General features: G+C 40.8%; 1 pseudogene; it reads right to left on the reverse strand.

Moving 5' to 3' along the window:
* LOC142750563 (NXPE family member 3-like) overlaps positions 1–17,407 on the reverse strand; it is an 84,120-nt pseudogene that overhangs the window by 44,012 nt on the left and 22,701 nt on the right.

The following is a 17,407-nucleotide window of genomic DNA, read 5'->3' on the forward strand; positions in this document are numbered from 1 at the left end:
AGGTTATACAACCAAATTCTGCCCATGAGGTTGCATTAGAACGAGTGGCGTGAGCGCTTACATGGATTGGAGCAGTCTGCCCGGACAGAGAATAACATAGACTGATGGTGTCTTTTATCCATCTAGCCAGGGTAGCTTCACTGGCTTTTTGGACTTTGGCTTTGCCATGAAATTGTAAGAATAAGGATTCTGAATTTCTAAATGGTTCAGTCGTCTGAAGGTATGAGAGCACTGCTTTTTTACATCCAGAGTATGTAGAGAGGTTTGATGATCCAATTCTGGTTCAGGAAAAAAAGACCGCTAGGATGATTTCCTGTTCAATGTGTGACGCAGAAGGAACTTTACGTCTGAAATTTGGAAGAGTTTGAAGGATGATGCAATCATGTAATATGCGAAGATATGGCTCTTTGCACGACAGGGCCTGCAGTTCTCCTACTCTCTTTGCCAAAGTGATTGCCACCAAGAATAGAGTTTTGAAGGATATGTGTTTCAGCTTGAAGAATAGGTTCAAATGGAGGACCTGTTAACGCTTGGAGGACCAAGGACAAATCCCACAAAGGAACAGGATTATGAACCTCAGGTTTTAGATTTCTTATAGCTTTGAAGAATCTACGGATCAAAGCCGGATTAGAAAATTTTGATTCTAATTGAGCATTTATGGTTGTGAAGTGCACCTTCAGCGTGTTGTATTTAAGGCCTTTGTTGAAACCTTCTTGGAGAAATTGAAGAAAGTATGCGAGAACGTCCATAGAGACTGAGTTTGAAACACACCAGTTTTTATAGATATTCCAGACTCTATTGTACACAGAAATGGTGGGTTTTCTAGCCGCAAGTAGTGTTTTAATGACCACTTCAGTCTCCAAACTGTCAGATGTAAGTTGCAGACCTGTTGGTGAAAGAAACCTTTCTGGATGAGGAGGTCTTGATGCGCTAGCAGTTTCCAGAATCTGCCCCTCGAAAGATATAACGCTAGAGAAAACCATCCCGGCGTGGCCGGAAGGGTATCACTGCGATGGCTTCTGCTTTCTTGTCTAAGATTTTCCTGAGGACTTTCTGAATTAGAGGAAGAGGCAGGAAGACATAGATCAACTTGTTGGACCAACTGATCGACAGTCTGTCTATGGCTACTGGGTAACCTATTGGGGACAGAGAACAAAATGTTTTGTTTTTCGTGTTGTCCCATTATGCCATCACGTCTAGATCTGGTACTCCCATCCTCATGGTGATCTGTCTGAATGTTTCTGGAATCAGGCTCCATTCTCCTGGATGTAGAGTGTTCCGACTTAGCCAGACTGCTTGGTGGTTGAGAGAACCCCGGATATGAACTGCCGAAATATTCAGAGGATTGGGTTCGGACCATGTCATTATAGCTCTGCACTCTTTGGAAAGTTGATGACTCCTCGTACTGCCCTGTTTGTTTATATAGTAGACTGATGCCAGGTTGTCTGTCTGGACAGAGTGAAAATGATTAAGTGCTAGCTTGACCGCTTTCAATTCTCTTAGGTTGGATGAAAGAGACTTCTCCTGAGGTGACCATAATTGTTGGATCCAATGATTTTCTACATGAGCACCCCAGCCCAAAGAGGATGCATCCGTTGTGAGAGTCACCTGAGGATGAGGAGTCAGTTCTGCCTGAGGAAAGTCTGAGGGGATTTAGACACCATTGTAGATCTCTCATGGTGTGAGTGGAGAGTGAGATGATTTTGTCTAGACTTGTCAGGTTCTTGTTCCATAGGGCCAGTATGTTCGATTGTAAACATCTTATGTGGGCTCTGGCCCAGGGAACTATGTCTATGGATGATGTTAACAGCCCCAGTACCCTCATGGATGACCGGATAGAGACTCTGCGGTCTGAGATTAAGTGAGTCACTTCTGTCACAATTCTCCTTCTCCTTTCTACAGATAATCTTAGGGACATAAATTGGGAGTTGATCAGGAACCCTAAGAACTTTATCTCCTGGACTGGAGTGAGTTGGGATTTCTCCTGATTGATCAGGAATCCATGATCTTTCAGAGCTCTAAGAGTCACTTGAAGATGGAGAATTAGATCTTCTTTGGAGGGGGAGACAATCAGACAGTCGTCTAGAAATGGAATCACTGTTACCCCCTTGGAGACGAAGAGCTGAGAACTTTGGTGAACACCCGAGGTGCTGAGGTGATGCCGAACGGGAGACACTTGAATTGGTAGTGAAAAGTTTGTGACTTGTTCTGGATGGCTATCCTGAGATATTTCCAGTGGCTTTGTAAGATGGGAACATGTAGATATGCATCTGTTAGATCTATGGGTGCCATAAAACTGTCTTTTTGAAGAATGGCAAGGACAGATCGAATAGTTTCCATCTGAATTTCTTTTTTGTCAAGAATTTGTTTAGATATGTAAGATCTATAATTAGGCTCCATTTTTTTTTCCGGTTTTGGGACAAGAAAAATTCTGGAATATATTGCTTTCCCTTTTTGTTTGGATGGGACTAATTCCAAGGCTCCTTTGTCTATAAACTCTTGAACAAGATTCATCAATACTGGAATTGCTTGATTGATGAAATATTTGTCCGGTGGGAAGCATTTGAATTCTAGTAAGTACCCCCTTTGGATTGTGGAGGACACCCACTCGTCTGAGGAGGTCTTTGACCAAATGGACGAAAAACGATGTAGTCTTCCTCCCACCTACACTTTTACAGCTCTGGCGTCATAAACCATTGGGTTTTGGGTTCTGTTTCTTTTTGAAGTTACCCGGGTTGTCTTGGCGAGGTCTGAAACCCCACTGCTTATTCTGGAATCTAGAATTCTTTCTGAATTTTGGGGACCTCTTTCTTTGAAAACAAAAGGACCTAAAACTGGGATTAGGTCTTTACGTTTGAGGAAAGGAGTGACCTTTCCATCCGCAAGTGCTTTTAAAATCTCTTTCAACTGTGGACCAAACAGATTACCTGACTGAAAAGGTAAATTACAAAAATTTGTCTTGGCAGGAATATGCCCGTTCCAGAGTTTTAGCAATAGGGCCCTTCTGGCTGAATTAGCGGAAGATATTGCTTTAGATTAATTTTTAATAATATCAAGTGGAGCATCACAAAGGAATTCAGACGCATTTTTAATGAGAGGTATTGACTCCAAAATGTCATCTCTAGGCACCCCATCATCTAAATCTTGGGTTAACTGACTTAACCACACACGTACGGCTCTAGCCACTGGAACTGCACAGAAAGCCACTTTACATGAAGCAGCTGCAGATAAATAGGATTTTTTTTTAATAACCCATCAGCCTTCATGTCCATAGGGTCTGGAAGCAGGGTAGAATCTTCTAATGGGAATATGGATTTTTTAGAGCGCTTGACAACTGGTAAATCTATTTTTGGTACAGAGTCCTACTGATCCACATAATGAGAATCCATTTTATAGGTGAATTTAAACATTACACTTTGTTCAAATCTTTTTCCAGCCTTGGCCCATTCTCTCTGCAAACATACAGTGAGGACAGAGTGGCCAGGAAGACCTTTATCTTTAGTGATGAGAAAGTAAAAGAGCTGGTCTTTTTTAGACTTATCCTTTGGGTCTTTTTTAGACTTATCCTTTGGGTCTTTTTTAGACTTATCCTTTGGGTCTTTTTTAGACTTATCCTTTGGGTCTTTTTTAGACTTATGCTTTGGGTCTTTTTTAGACTTATCCTTTGGGTCATTTTTTAGACTTATTCTTTGGGTCTTTTTTAGACTATAGTGGCTTTTACCGCTCTAATGAGAGGGGGCAAATTCTCTTTCTTGAGAAGAAAAAGATCCTCAGGATCATCAGAGTCTTCATCAATAGAAATATATTCCCCTCAGATGATGGGGATACACTAGAGGATGATGAGGCTGTTGCTCTGGCTGGGTAATGCTTCCTCTTTTTATGAGAAGATTTAACCCCTTCAAATGTGGAAGAAAGTTGCTTTTTAAACCAAGACAAGAAGGATTGGGCTTCACTCCTCTGAGGATCCTGTTCCTCGGTGTCACAACATATAGAACATATATTTAATGCTGCATCTTCAGACGGGCTGGCTGCATTTTTCACATATTCTATGTATAGATTTTCTCTTTTTCCACTGACATGTCTGGAGGAGGACATCTAGCAGAAAACAGAGAGAGAGCCATTAGGATAATAAGGCAACACCTGCAATCAACATGCAACATAGAAGTGGAAATAGAGCCCAGAAAACCAAACTCAGCAAGTAGAAACTAAGAGTTTTGGTAAAAATAAAAAAAAAGAGCAACAACTGCTGTTTATAATGTATAGTACCCACATTAAATACATAAACATTTTCCCACAGATGACCATCAGACTCCCATAGGGACACTACTCACATTTCAGGAACCGAGGATTCTGCTGCTTAGGCAATGGCGTAATCAAACACTTAGCGCCAAAGTTTAAATCTCCTCTGAAAATCCCATGTATGCGCGCGACCAAGCCCAGACTGCAACTAAGTCCCGCATGCGCAATACGGAAAAACAAGCAAGGGATTACCTTAGATGGCGTAATCTCAGGAGAAGCGAGATCGTACACGCACCGTCTTTGCCTGGAGTCAGATGGTCAAACACCGGCACCTTCTTTGCACGATTCCCATGAAGTGCATAGAGAAGGGAAAACCATGTACGGCTGCCTAAGTAGGACACTGGTGCTGTATGAGTGTGTCCAATATGCCAGTACGACACACACAGGTGCAGCAAATGCAGCACAGTCATCGACTTTACATTAAATCAAAGAAATAAAAAAACAAGGGGGCATAATGGCTCTTCGGGATGAGGGACCTGAAACTCTTCTGGTATACAGCCCGGCATGATAGATAAAGAAGGAAGGAAGAAAGAACTAAATAAGAACTCCAAAGGAGTCCTACCTGTAATCTTCTAAACTTGAAGAGAAATAAAAATACAATTAAGTGGGGTTTCTCTAGGCCGTATATGGCAGGTCCTTGCATTAATAGTTAATTGGTTATTGCTTGTTAACCTGTTCTCTTCTAATTACACCCAGGGAGATAATATCTCATTTGTGTGCTGCCGACGGACGATCAGGAAATTAGTAATATTCTTGTATATAGGAGCAGTATTATAGTAGTTATATTCTTGTATATAGGAGCAGTATTATAGTAGTTATATTCTGGTATATAGGGGGCAGTATTATAGTAGTTATATTCTTGTATATAGGGGCAGTATTATAGTAGTTATATTCTTGTATATAGGGGCAGTATTATAGTAGTTATATTCTTGTATATAGGGGGCAGTATTATAGTAGTTATATTCTTGTACATCGGAGGCAGTATTATAGTAGTTATATTCTTGTATATAGGAGCAGTATTATAGTAGATATATTCTTGTATATAGGAGCAGTATTATAGTAGTTATATTCTTGTATATAGGAAGTAGTATTATAGTAGTTATATTCTTGTACATAGGGGCAGTATTATAGTAGTTATATTCTTGTATATAGGGGCAGTATTATAGTAGTTATATTGTTGTACATCGGAGGCAGTATTATAGTAGTTATATTCTTGTATATAGGAGCAGTATTATAGTAGTTATATTCTTGTATATAGGAAGTAGTATTATAGTAGTTATATTCTTGTATATAGGGGGCAGTATTATAGTAGTTATATTCTTGTATATAGGGGCAGTATTATAGTAGTTATATTGTTGTACATCGGAGGCAGTATTATAGTAGTTATATTCTTGTATATAGGAGCAGTATTATAGTAGATATATTCTTGTATATAGGGGACAGTATTATAGTAGTTATATTCTTGTATATAGGAAGTAGTATTATAGTAGTTATATTCTTGTATATAGGGGGCAGTATTATAGTAGTTATATTCTTGTATATAGGAGCAGTATTATAGTAGTTATATTCTTGTATATAGGAAGTAGTATTATAGTAGTTATATTCTTGTATGTAGGAGCAGTATTATAGTAGTTATATTCTTGTATATAGGAGCAGTGTTATAGTAGTTATATTCTTGTATATAGGAGCAGTAATATAGTAGTTATATTCTTGTATATAGGGGGCAGTATGATAGTAGTTATATTCCTGTATATAGGAGCAGTATTATAGTAGTTATATTCTTGTATATAGGGGGCAGTATTATAGTAGTTATATTCTTGTTTATAGGAGGCAGTAATATAGTAGTTATATTCTTGTATATAGGGGCAGTATTATAGTAGTTATATTCTTGTATATAGGGGCAGTATTATAGTAGTTATATTGTTGTACATCGGAAGCAGTATTATAGTAGTTATATTCTTGTATATAGGAGCAGTATTATAGTAGTTATATTCTTGTATATAGGGGCAGTATTATAGTAGTTATATTCTTGTATATAGGGGCAGTATTATAGTAGTTATATTCTTGTACATAGAGGGCAGTATTATAGTAGTTATATTCTTGTATATACGGGGCGATTTTTATTTGTAAAAAACAAACAGAAATATAACAATCCATCAGAATGTCCAAAACAATGATAATTTAACAGAACTCATACATGACCAGGAAAAATAAATAAACTAGAAAATAACTTTAACTTAACAGGAGACCATTGCTGTTAAAAAGGAAGAGGGGGGGGGGCCAACAACAAGTTTGCATTATACAGAAAACCTAGCATTATTCCATATGTACATTCTTCCATAATATTATGTTTTTCCCATTTTTCTCAATTTCTAAGGATTTGATCCACCTTAATTCTGACATTATCAGGTTCACGGCTGACATATAATGAAATGGCTCATTATAGATGCACACTCTGGTTCTTGTATGCCACTGGTAATATTTGATCACATTAAAGATAAGATACAAGGTCCCCCAGTCAATGTTATTTACTTAGATGGTACACCATAAATTATTTCTGAGTATTTTAGAAACCGTAACCTTGGGATTTTTAACTTGCAGGATATTTCTCGCCATATATTTCGTCCTCCCCAGCACTCTATTATAAAATGCTCCATTGTCTCCTCCTGTTGACAACCCAAGGGACACTTCCGATCTGACACACTCAAATATTTTAGATTCCCTTTATCGTAAAGTTTCCCATGCAATGACAGCCACGCAATATCAGAAAGTTTAACCGGGAGTCTTGCTCCATTGAGAAACCTCAGACTTTCCTGTAAGGTTGTAGTTGTACAATCTTTAAGCGCTGGCTGTAAATAACAGAAAGTCCTACATACGCTTAAGTATAGATCTCTCCTAGTCTTACTCTCAATATAGGACTTGTCTATTCCCCATCTCCTCAGACATCTAAGACCATAACCCAGATACTGGGGAAGGAAGTCTTGTGTCAATCGCCCCCTTTTGAGACTGCCACCCCGTATCCAAGACTCTGCAAAAGGCAATATCCAATCCCAGATACTGTTTACCCACAGGGCACTGTTGTTTACGTCTAGGTTACCAAAATTTGTTTTAAGAAACAAGGAGTCAACGAGAACCCTTGGATTCAACATACCAAACCCACCCTCTCTTCTCTGTAGATAAGTAATCCCTCTTTTTACTGGGTTCAACCTGTTCCCCTAAAAAAGTTGGAAGAACAGGCTAAAGAGCCTAGCGGAGAAAGATTCTGGCAAAGGAAAAATTACAGAAACATACAAGAAGATGGGGACCAGGTAAGTCTTCAATATTTTAACCCTCTCTCTATAGGTCAGCCTCCAGTTTCTCCATCGCTGAACCCTTGCATTTCCGGCTTCCTATTTAGTTTGGCATTATCATCCCTCCCAAATTTAATTCCCAGAATTTTAATATTGGTGGAGTCTTTCGCAAATTGTGCCAGATCAAAGTCTGGATCACTATGTAATACCTCGAAAGCTTCACTCTTCTCAAGTTTTACCAGAGACCCAGAGGCCTCAGAGTAGCTTCTGATGGCTACAGACAAAATCTGCACCTCACGAGGCTCAGATATCACTACCTTCAGATCATCCACGTAGTCAACAACACTCAGGGGTGAGCAACACGGGATCGGTACGCCACGAAAATTACACTGCTGCAGTAACCTCAGAAACGGGTCTATGGCAAAAACATACAGAAGTGGACTCAACGGGCAACCCTGTCTCACCCCTGCCTCAACCCCGAAAGAGTCTCCCTGCCAGCCATTGATCAAAGGAAAGCTCTCTGCCTCAACATACAAAGTTTTCAGCCAATCAATAAATTGTCCCAGAATACCATACTTTAACAAAGTGGCCCATAGATAATCATGATCTACTCTGTCGAAGGCTTTAGCCTGGTCTAGAGCAACAACATATCTCCCACTCCTAAGAGCTTGACATCTCTCAAACATGATGGAGATAACGGTCCCAGAGATGTTCCGCCCTTTTACTGTGCCAAACTGGAAGCCTGCCAACGGTGCTGGAGACAAACAGACCAATCTAGAAAACAGAATTTTTGCTAAAATCTTCCTATCGACATTCAAGAGGGCAATTGGCCTCCAGTTCTTGATGTCACCAGGGCCTTTACCCTTAGACAGCAAAATCAACGAAGACACTCTCATGGAGGAAGGCATCAGGTGGTTTTCTAGGCAGCTTTTGTACACATTCACAAGAATTGGAGCTAAGAGGTTTTTAAATTTCTTATAAAATTCGTCTGTTATACCGTCCGGACCTGGTGCCTTCTTTTGATGCAAGCTGTTAATAGCCTCCATAACTTCCTCCACTGTCAATTCTGCTGTCAAGGGTGAAAAATGCACATTAGCAGTATCAGGGCTTGGAGTTGCCCTTAAGAATAGAGTCATTTTGTCTTTACCCAATACCTTTTTTCGAAACGAGACAGAATAGTAAGATTTCACCACACCCAGAATACCCTCCCGAGATTCCTGAAGAACACCCTGGGAGTCCGCGAAACCTGTGACCAACCTGTTTTTTACTTGATCTTGGAAAGTTTCAAAAGGATCAGGCGTCCCTAAACGCCCATAAATCCCTCTCCAGAAGCAGAGACGTGTATCTACTGTACTGATACTGCCTGATCTCAGATTTCAATCTATCAATCTTTGCTCTATAATCTTTATGCTCTGAATAAAGGGACTCTAGTTCCCTACGCAGCTTCAGATACTTGCTGTACTTACTCCTGCCTCTATTAATTGACAGTCTCGTTAAGAGCGATGCAATGTCCTTCTTGACATCCTCCCACCAGTCAGCAGCACCATCATAAAAATCTACTCTCTCCAATTGACTTTGCAAAAGGGAGACAATACAACTCTGCACATGACTATCGTCTAAGAGACTAGAATTAAGTTTCCATAGCCCCCTACCAATATCTGGCCGTTTAGTGGTTCCCAAGTAGAAACACAGTGCCATATGGTCTGAATAAGGGACCACTTTTTCACTCATCCCAGTAACCATCTCTGTAGTGTTGATAATAGCCAAATCAATCCTACTGTTCCTGACAGCTCAAAAATATGTGAATTTTGGCTTCCTACCACCCTGTGTGAAGACATCACTCAAACCTGCCTGCAAGATCATTTTATTTAGGACCTTCAAGTCCCTGGTCACTGCTCTATAAGAGGATCTGTCACCTGATGTCCTCGTGACATTGAAATCCGCTGCCATCACCACAGGAACAGAGGTAAAGACGTATTGTTTCACATCATTAAAAGCTGGATCCTGTCAGTCACTGTCTGTGGGCCATAGATATTAATGAGTCTGAGCTTTCTACCGTGGATTGTAACTTCTAGAACCAGACACCGTCCCATAATCACCTCCGTTAACCTATGTACTGTCACATCATTGGTGTTAAACAGTATAGGGACTCCGGCATAAGGCTCCACAGCCAGTGACCAGAAAGAAGGACCGGACCTCCACTCTCTCTCATATCTAACGGTACTGGGGTTTCTGCAGTGCAAGGTTTCTTTTTTATTGGGGGATGGTCCCCTGCATCTTCTTCATATTAACCATCTATTCTTAATAGCTCTCGCTCAAAATCCCCATCTGACTCCCGACAGTATTATAGTAGTTATAGTCTTGTATATAGGAGCAGTATTATACTAGTTATAGTCTTGTATATAGGGGCAGTATTATAGTAGTTATGTTCTTGTATATAGGGGCAGTATTATAGTAGTTATAGTCTTGTACATAGGGGGCAGTATTATTCTAGTTATAATCTTGTATATAGGAGCAGTATTATAGTAGTTATATTCTTGTATATAGGGGGCAGTATTATAGTAGTTATATTCTTGTATATAGGGAGCAGTATTATAGTAGTTATATTCTTGTATATAGGGGGCAGTATTATAGTAGTTATATTCTTGTATATAGGGAGCAGTATTATAGTAGTTATATTCTTGTATAAAGTGGGCAGTATTATAGTAGTTATATTCTTGTATATAGGGGCAGTATTATAGTAGTTATATTCTTGTATATAGGGGCAGTATTATAGTAGTTATATTCTTGTATATAGAGGGCAGTATTATAGTAGTTATATTCTTGTATATAGTGGCAGTATTATAGTAGTTATATTCTTGTATATAGGGGGCAGTATTATAGTAGGTATATTCTTGTATATAGGAGCAGTATTATAGTAGTTGTATTCTTGTACATAGGAGCAGTATTATAGTAGTTATATTCTTGTACATAGGAGACAGTATTATAGTAGTTATATTCTTGTATATAGGAGCAGTATTATAGTAGTTAGATTCTTGTATATAGGAGCAGTATTATAGTAGTTATATTCTTGTATATAGGAGCAGTATTATAGTAGTTAGATTCTTGTATATAGGAGCAGTATTATAGTAGTTATATCCTTGTATATAGGGGGCAGTATTCTAGTAGTTATATACCTGTACATAGAGTGAAGTATTATAGAAAGAACCCTCCCACCTCCACTTTCTATTTTGCCCCCATGATTGTTAATCTGCTGAGATCTTCACACTTTACCTTTCCTGGAGAATCTTCTCTTTTTTTCTTCAGAATATCAACAGCTTCACTAGAATGAATGAGTCTGATCAGCACTTGAGCTTCTCCCGGCCATGAAAGAAGGAATGTGATCAAGTAGCTGCCATTATTATAGTCCTTCACTTGTCCGGTCACCCCGGCCTTTAGTGCTGGCGAGTGAAGCTTTGGACGAAAGTAGTCTCCACCATATTGCTTTGGTTGACCATTGTGATCCCGAGCCGTGATGATCACTTCCAGTTCCTCCCCAATTCTATATACTTTCCATGGTCCCAACAGATAGTAAGTAGATTTTGTGGGACTGGTGGAGATGTTAAAGTGTCTGACAGAAGTTGGGGGTCCAGGCCAATCAATCAGTTTTAAAAGATTTTTGAATTTGGGGTTAATTGTGCCCGGAGAGGCCGTTGTGGTGTGGGCGGTGCTCATATTAAGAGTGTGCGACTTAGGGGCGGTTTATATTTCTTCACAGAATCAATCTTTAGGAACCTGAAAAACTAAAAACATCAATAATAAAAATGTATGTATTAACTATGCATCTTCAATATATCGAGCTATAAAAACAGATTATAAAAAAAATTATATCACATATCTTTTTCTATCTAACCATCTACCTATCTATCAAATATGTGTTAGAATAAACAATGTAAAACAGCAATATTTTCCGGGTCAGGACCAAATGACAAAAAGAGTGACCACATTCGTTTGAGGAATACAAAGAGAGTATTATGCCCTGTTCACAGTGAGTTTTTTTGTAGACAGAAAAAATCTGCCTCAGAATTCCTTTAGGGCATGACCACACATGGCGGAATTCCTCCGCAACTGTCCGCATCAATGCCGCACCTAATCCGGGTTGCGGATTACGGCTGCGGATCTGCACAAAATGTGCAGAAAATTGATGCGGACTAGCTGCTGCGGACTGCGGGAAAAGTGCTTCCCTTCTCCCTATCAGTGCAGGATAGAGAGAAGGGACAGCACTTTCCCTAGTGAAAGTAAAAGAAATTCATACTTACCGCCCGTTGTCTTTATGACGCGTCCCTCCTTCGGCATCCAGCCCGACCTCCCTGGATGACGCGCCAGTCCATGTGACCGCTGCAGCCTGTGCTTGGCCTGTGATTGGCTGCAGCCGTCACTTACACTGAAACGTCATCCTGGGAGGCCGGACTGGAGACAGAAACAGGGAGTTCTCGGTAAGTACGAACTTCATTTTTTTTTACAGATACATGTATATTGGGATCGGTAGTCACTGTCCCGGGTGCAGAAACAGTTACTGCCGATCGCTTAACTCTTTCAGCACCCTGGACAGTGACTATTTACTGACGTCTCCTAGCAACGCTCCCGTCATTACGGGAGCCCCATTGACTTCCTCAGTCTGGCTGTAGACCTAGAAATACATAGGTCCAGCCAGAATGAAGAAATGTCAAGTTAAAAAAGCAAGACGCATCCGCAGCACACATGACATGTGCATGACAGCTGCGGACTTCATTGCGGAACTTTGAATCTCCATTGAAGTCAATGGAGAAATTCCGCCATGAGTCCGCCACTGCTCCGCAACAGACAGAGCATGCTGCGGACACCAAATTCCGCTCCGCAGCCTATGCTCCGCAGCGGAATTGTACGCATCGTGTAAACGAACACTGCTAAATTAAAGTGAAAGTCAATGGTGAAACGGCTCCGCTGCGGATTAACGCTGCGGAGTGTCCGCAGCGGAATTTAAGTGAAATTCCGCCATGTGTGAACCCGCCCTTAGGAATTTTGAGGCAGATTTTGACCCGCCGGCGCTTTTTTGCCGCGGTTTACGCAATGCTTTTCACCCACGGCCATTGAAGTAGTGCAAGGGCCACGGGGAAAAAAATGTCACGAAAAACACTTGGAAATGAGAACCAGAGGTTTTTTCTGCCTCCTATTGATTTCAATGGGAGGTTAGAGGCAGAACCGCGGCAAGAAAGGGCATGCTGCTTTTTTTTTTCCATGGGTGGCTGAAAGCGGCAGTTTTTTGGCACGGATTCCGATGCGGTTTCAGCGTCAAAATCAGCGACAAGAAACTGTGTGAACTGGGCCTTAGGAACGAGCCTGAACATTGATGTATGTGTTATAAGAAACAGTCCTGTTAGCTAAAGGGCCCCCGTGTAGCTTCACATAGGACACATCCGCCCCCGATCGGATTGTTGGAAATGGATATTGATTAGGTGAAAAATCACTTTTTTCATAACAATATTAACCCCTTCCTGACATTTGACGTATCCATACGCCAAAGTCGGGTAGGGGGAAGTATAGAACGGGCTCACGGAGTGACCCCGCTCCATATGATGCCGGTTTCAGCTGTATATTACAGCCTACCCTTCATAGTAACTAGCGGGATCAATAGCGACCGCAGCATTTAAATCGCTAGAAAGAGGGGGGCGACCCCCTCTAACAGCTCATCGCACCCTCCGCAACGCAATAGCAGGGGGGTGGCAATGGTTGCTATGGCTGCCTGGGGCCTAATGAAGGCCCCCAGGTCCGCCATCTTTGTACTCCTATTAAGTGCTGCCTCCGGCAGGGCTTAATAGTTGCCTGTCAGAATCGCGATATACTGCAATACATTAGTATTGCCGTTTATCGTGCAATCGATCTAACGATCGCTGGTTGAAATCCCCTAGGGGGACTAATAAAAAAATTAAAAATTAGTAATATAAAGGGTTTTTTTTACGTAAAAAAATTAACAAAAATTAGGAGTTCAAAAAACTCCCCTTTTCCCAATTTCTCCCTAGTGCATAGTAAAAAATAAACAAACATAATTGGTATCGCCGCATCCGTAAAAGTCTGAACTATTAGAATATATTATTATTTAACCCGCCACAAAAAAAAAAATTGTAAACGTCAGAATCTCAATTTTTTTGGTCACCTCATCTCCCACAAAAAATGAAATAAAAAGTAATCCAAATGTCGAATGTACCTCAAAATGGTATTATTAAAAACTGCAGCTTATCCCGCAAAAAATAAGCCCTCATACCACTTAATCGACGGAAAAATAAAAAAAAGTTATTTGGCGACACAAAATCTATTTTATTTTTGACACTTAGGTTTTTACTTGTAAAAGTAGTAAAATATAGAAAAAACTCTATATATTTGGTATCGCCGTAATCGTATTGACCCGCAGAATAAAGTTAACATGTTGCTTTAATTACACAGTGAATTCTATAAAAACGACGCGCAGAAAACAATGGAGCAATCGCTGTTTTTTTCATTTTCTACCCCACAAATATATTTTTTTCTGTTTCCTAGTACATTATATGCACAATAAATGGTACTACGAAAAACTACAACTCGTCCTGCAAAAATCAAGTCCTCATAGGACTAGATCGATGGAAAAATAAAAAAGTTATGGCTTCTGGAAGATGGGGAGGAAAAAACGAAAATGAAAATCTGAAAAAGGGCTGTGGCGGGAAGGGGTTAATCTTTATATAGCGCCAATCTATTCCACTCTGCTTGAGGTAATTAATCTCCAGGAGAGAGGAGACTGCCCATTAGAGCTTACAATCTAATGGAATGGCAGAAGTGACACAGTACCCTTGTGTTGGAAAGGAGAATATAAATAATGTTGCATGAACCGATCATCCAGTCAGTATCTGAGCCAACACGAATATTAAGAGCAGAGTGATGCATTGTGGGTAGCTAGTTGAGGATAGGGTGGTATCTTTGACCAGGTCAGGTTGTTTATAGGCCATGGATTATGGTTACGTGACAAAGGCCTCCTTAACGCTCCAGGACATTCTATTATGTCATGGTAACTGCATCGTTCGCGCTCCATGACATAATAGTACGTCATGGATGAAACACAGCGCCGTTCGCGCGGGGCGCGTTCATGAGCTGTGATAGCTGCTGTTTCCGACAGCAGGCTATCACAGCTCTGTCTGCAGGGACCGATCGCAGTGGTCCCCGCAAATTAACTCCTCAGAAGCCGCGTTCAATAGCGATCACGGCTTCTTAGGCGTTAAACCGCCATAGACGGCCTGCTACATGATAGCGGACGGCGATGGCAACCAGAGTCCTAACAATGGACTCCGGCTACGCCATCGACGGAAGCCTAGTGGGTCCTGACAGAGTAGCTTACAGCTCTAATACACTGCACTACTCATATAGTGTAGTGTATTAGAATAGCGATCAGGGCCTCCTGCCCTCGAGTCCCCTAGTGGGACAAAGTAAAAAAAAAGGAAGTTGTGTAAAAATAAGAAAATAAAAGTTTTAAAAGTAAAAATCCCCCTTTTTCCCTTATCAGTCCTTTATTATTAATAAAAATAAACAAATAAACTATACATAATTGGTATCGCCGCGTCCGTAACTACCTTAACTACAAAATTGTTTCATTATTTATCCCGCGCGGTGAACGCCATAAAAGAAAAATAATAATACACCATACCAGAATCACAATTTCACTTCACCTCCTAAAAATGGAATAAAAAGAGATCAAAAAGTCGCATGTACCTAAAAATACTACAGTTCGTTACGCAAAAAACAAGTCCTCGCACGTCTTTTTTGATGGAAAAATATAAAAGTTCTGGCTCTTAGAATAAGGTAACACAAAAAGAAAATGATTGTTTACAAAACGTATTTTATTGTGCAAACGCCACAAGACATAAAAAAACTATAAACATCTGGTATCGCCGTAATCGTATCGCCACGCAGAATAAAGTGAATATGTCATTTATAGCGCACGGTGAACGCTGTAAAAAAATAGAATAAAAACCAATAGTAGAATTGCTGTTTTTTAGTCACCACGCCTCTTAAAAATAGAATAAAACCTGATCAAAATGCTGCATGCACCCCAAGAAAACTACAATGGATTCCTCAAGGGGTCTAGTTTCCAAAATAGGGTCACTTTTGGCGGGTTTCCACTGTTTTGGCACCACAAGACCTCTTTAAACCGGACATGGCGACTAATAAAAAAGAGGCCTCAAAATCCACTAGGTGCTCCTTTACTTCGGAGGCCGGTGATTCAGTCCATTACCGCACTAGGGCCACATGTGGGATATTTCTCAAAACTGCAGAATATTGACAACAATACATGGCCACACCAGTACCCATGTACCAGAACGAGGTACCAGTACAGAGACCCCCAAACCAGACTGCATCCTGGACTACAATAGGTACATGGAAGAGCTGGACTTGTCAGATCAAATCCTGAAGCCCTACAGCGCCATGCGGTGTGGTATAAGAAGCTGGCCGGGCACCTCATACAGATGGCTTTGTACAATGTGTACGTGCTACGTCGATGTACAGGCCAGATGGGAACTTTCCTGGAATTTCAAGAGGTTGTTATCAAGTACCTAATCTTTAGGGACCAAGAAGGGGGGGCACCCAGTACTTCTGGAAGCGGGACCACACGCATCGTACCAGGGCAACACTTTACAGGAGAAGTTCCCCAAACTGGCAAGAAGGGAAAAAGTCAAAAGAGGTCCAAAGTCTGCTATAAGAGGAGGATAAGGGAGGACACAATATCTCAATGTGACACGTGTCCCGAAAAACCAGAGCTCTGTATGAAAGAGTGTTTTAAAATGTATCATACATCCCTTGATTTTTAATCTACCCCAGTTTTACTTACCCTGATGCACTCCGCACAGCTAATCCCCCCTCGTCTTTCCCCTCTGAGCCCTGCTGTGTGCCCAGGCAGCTGTTAACAGCCACATTGAGGGTATTGCCATACCCGTGAGAACCCACATTACAGTTTATGGGGTGTATGTCTCCGGTCAAAATGCTCACCACCTCTAGATGAATGCATTAAGGGTGTAATTTTTAAAACGGGGTCATTTCTCGGGGGTTTCAACTGTACTGGTACCATACATGACTTCGCACCAGAAAATCCCCAGTAGGCCAAATGGTGGTCCTTTCCTTCTGAGCCATGGGCCCAAATGGCAGTTTATCACCACAAAGGGGATATTGCCGCACTCAGGACAAATTGGGCAACAAAATGGGGTATTTTATTCCTTGTGAAAATTTGGAATTTTGAGCGAAAACGACATCTCATTGGAAAAAAATTAAATTTTTGTTAATTCACAGCCCAATTCAAATAAATTCTGTGAAAAAACTGTGGGGTCTAAATGGTCACAACACCAATAAATTAATTCCTTGAGGGTGTAGTTTCCAAAATGGAGTCACTTCTGGTGGGTTTCCATTGCTTTGATGCCTCTGGGGCTCTGCAAATGCGACATGGCACCCGAAAACCAATCCAGCAAAATCTGGACTCCAAAGAACACACAGCGCTCCTTCCCTTCTGAGCCCTCCCATGGGCCCAAACAGCAGTTTATCACCACAAATGGGGTATTGCTGCACTCAGGAGAAATTGGGCAACAAAATGGGGTATTTTGTTCCCTGTGAAAATAAGAAATGTTGATGAAAAGTTACATTTTATTGGAAAAAATGTCATTTTTTTAATTTCACAGCCCAATTCAAATACGTGCTGTGTAAAAACTGTGGGGTCAAAATGGTAACAACAAACATAAATGAATTCCTTGAGGGGTGTTGTTTCCAAAATGGGGTCACATTTAGTGGTT

Source organism: Rhinoderma darwinii, chromosome 3 (genome assembly GCF_050947455.1).
Source record: "Rhinoderma darwinii isolate aRhiDar2 chromosome 3, aRhiDar2.hap1, whole genome shotgun sequence".
NCBI lineage: Eukaryota > Metazoa > Chordata > Amphibia > Anura > Rhinodermatidae > Rhinoderma > Rhinoderma darwinii.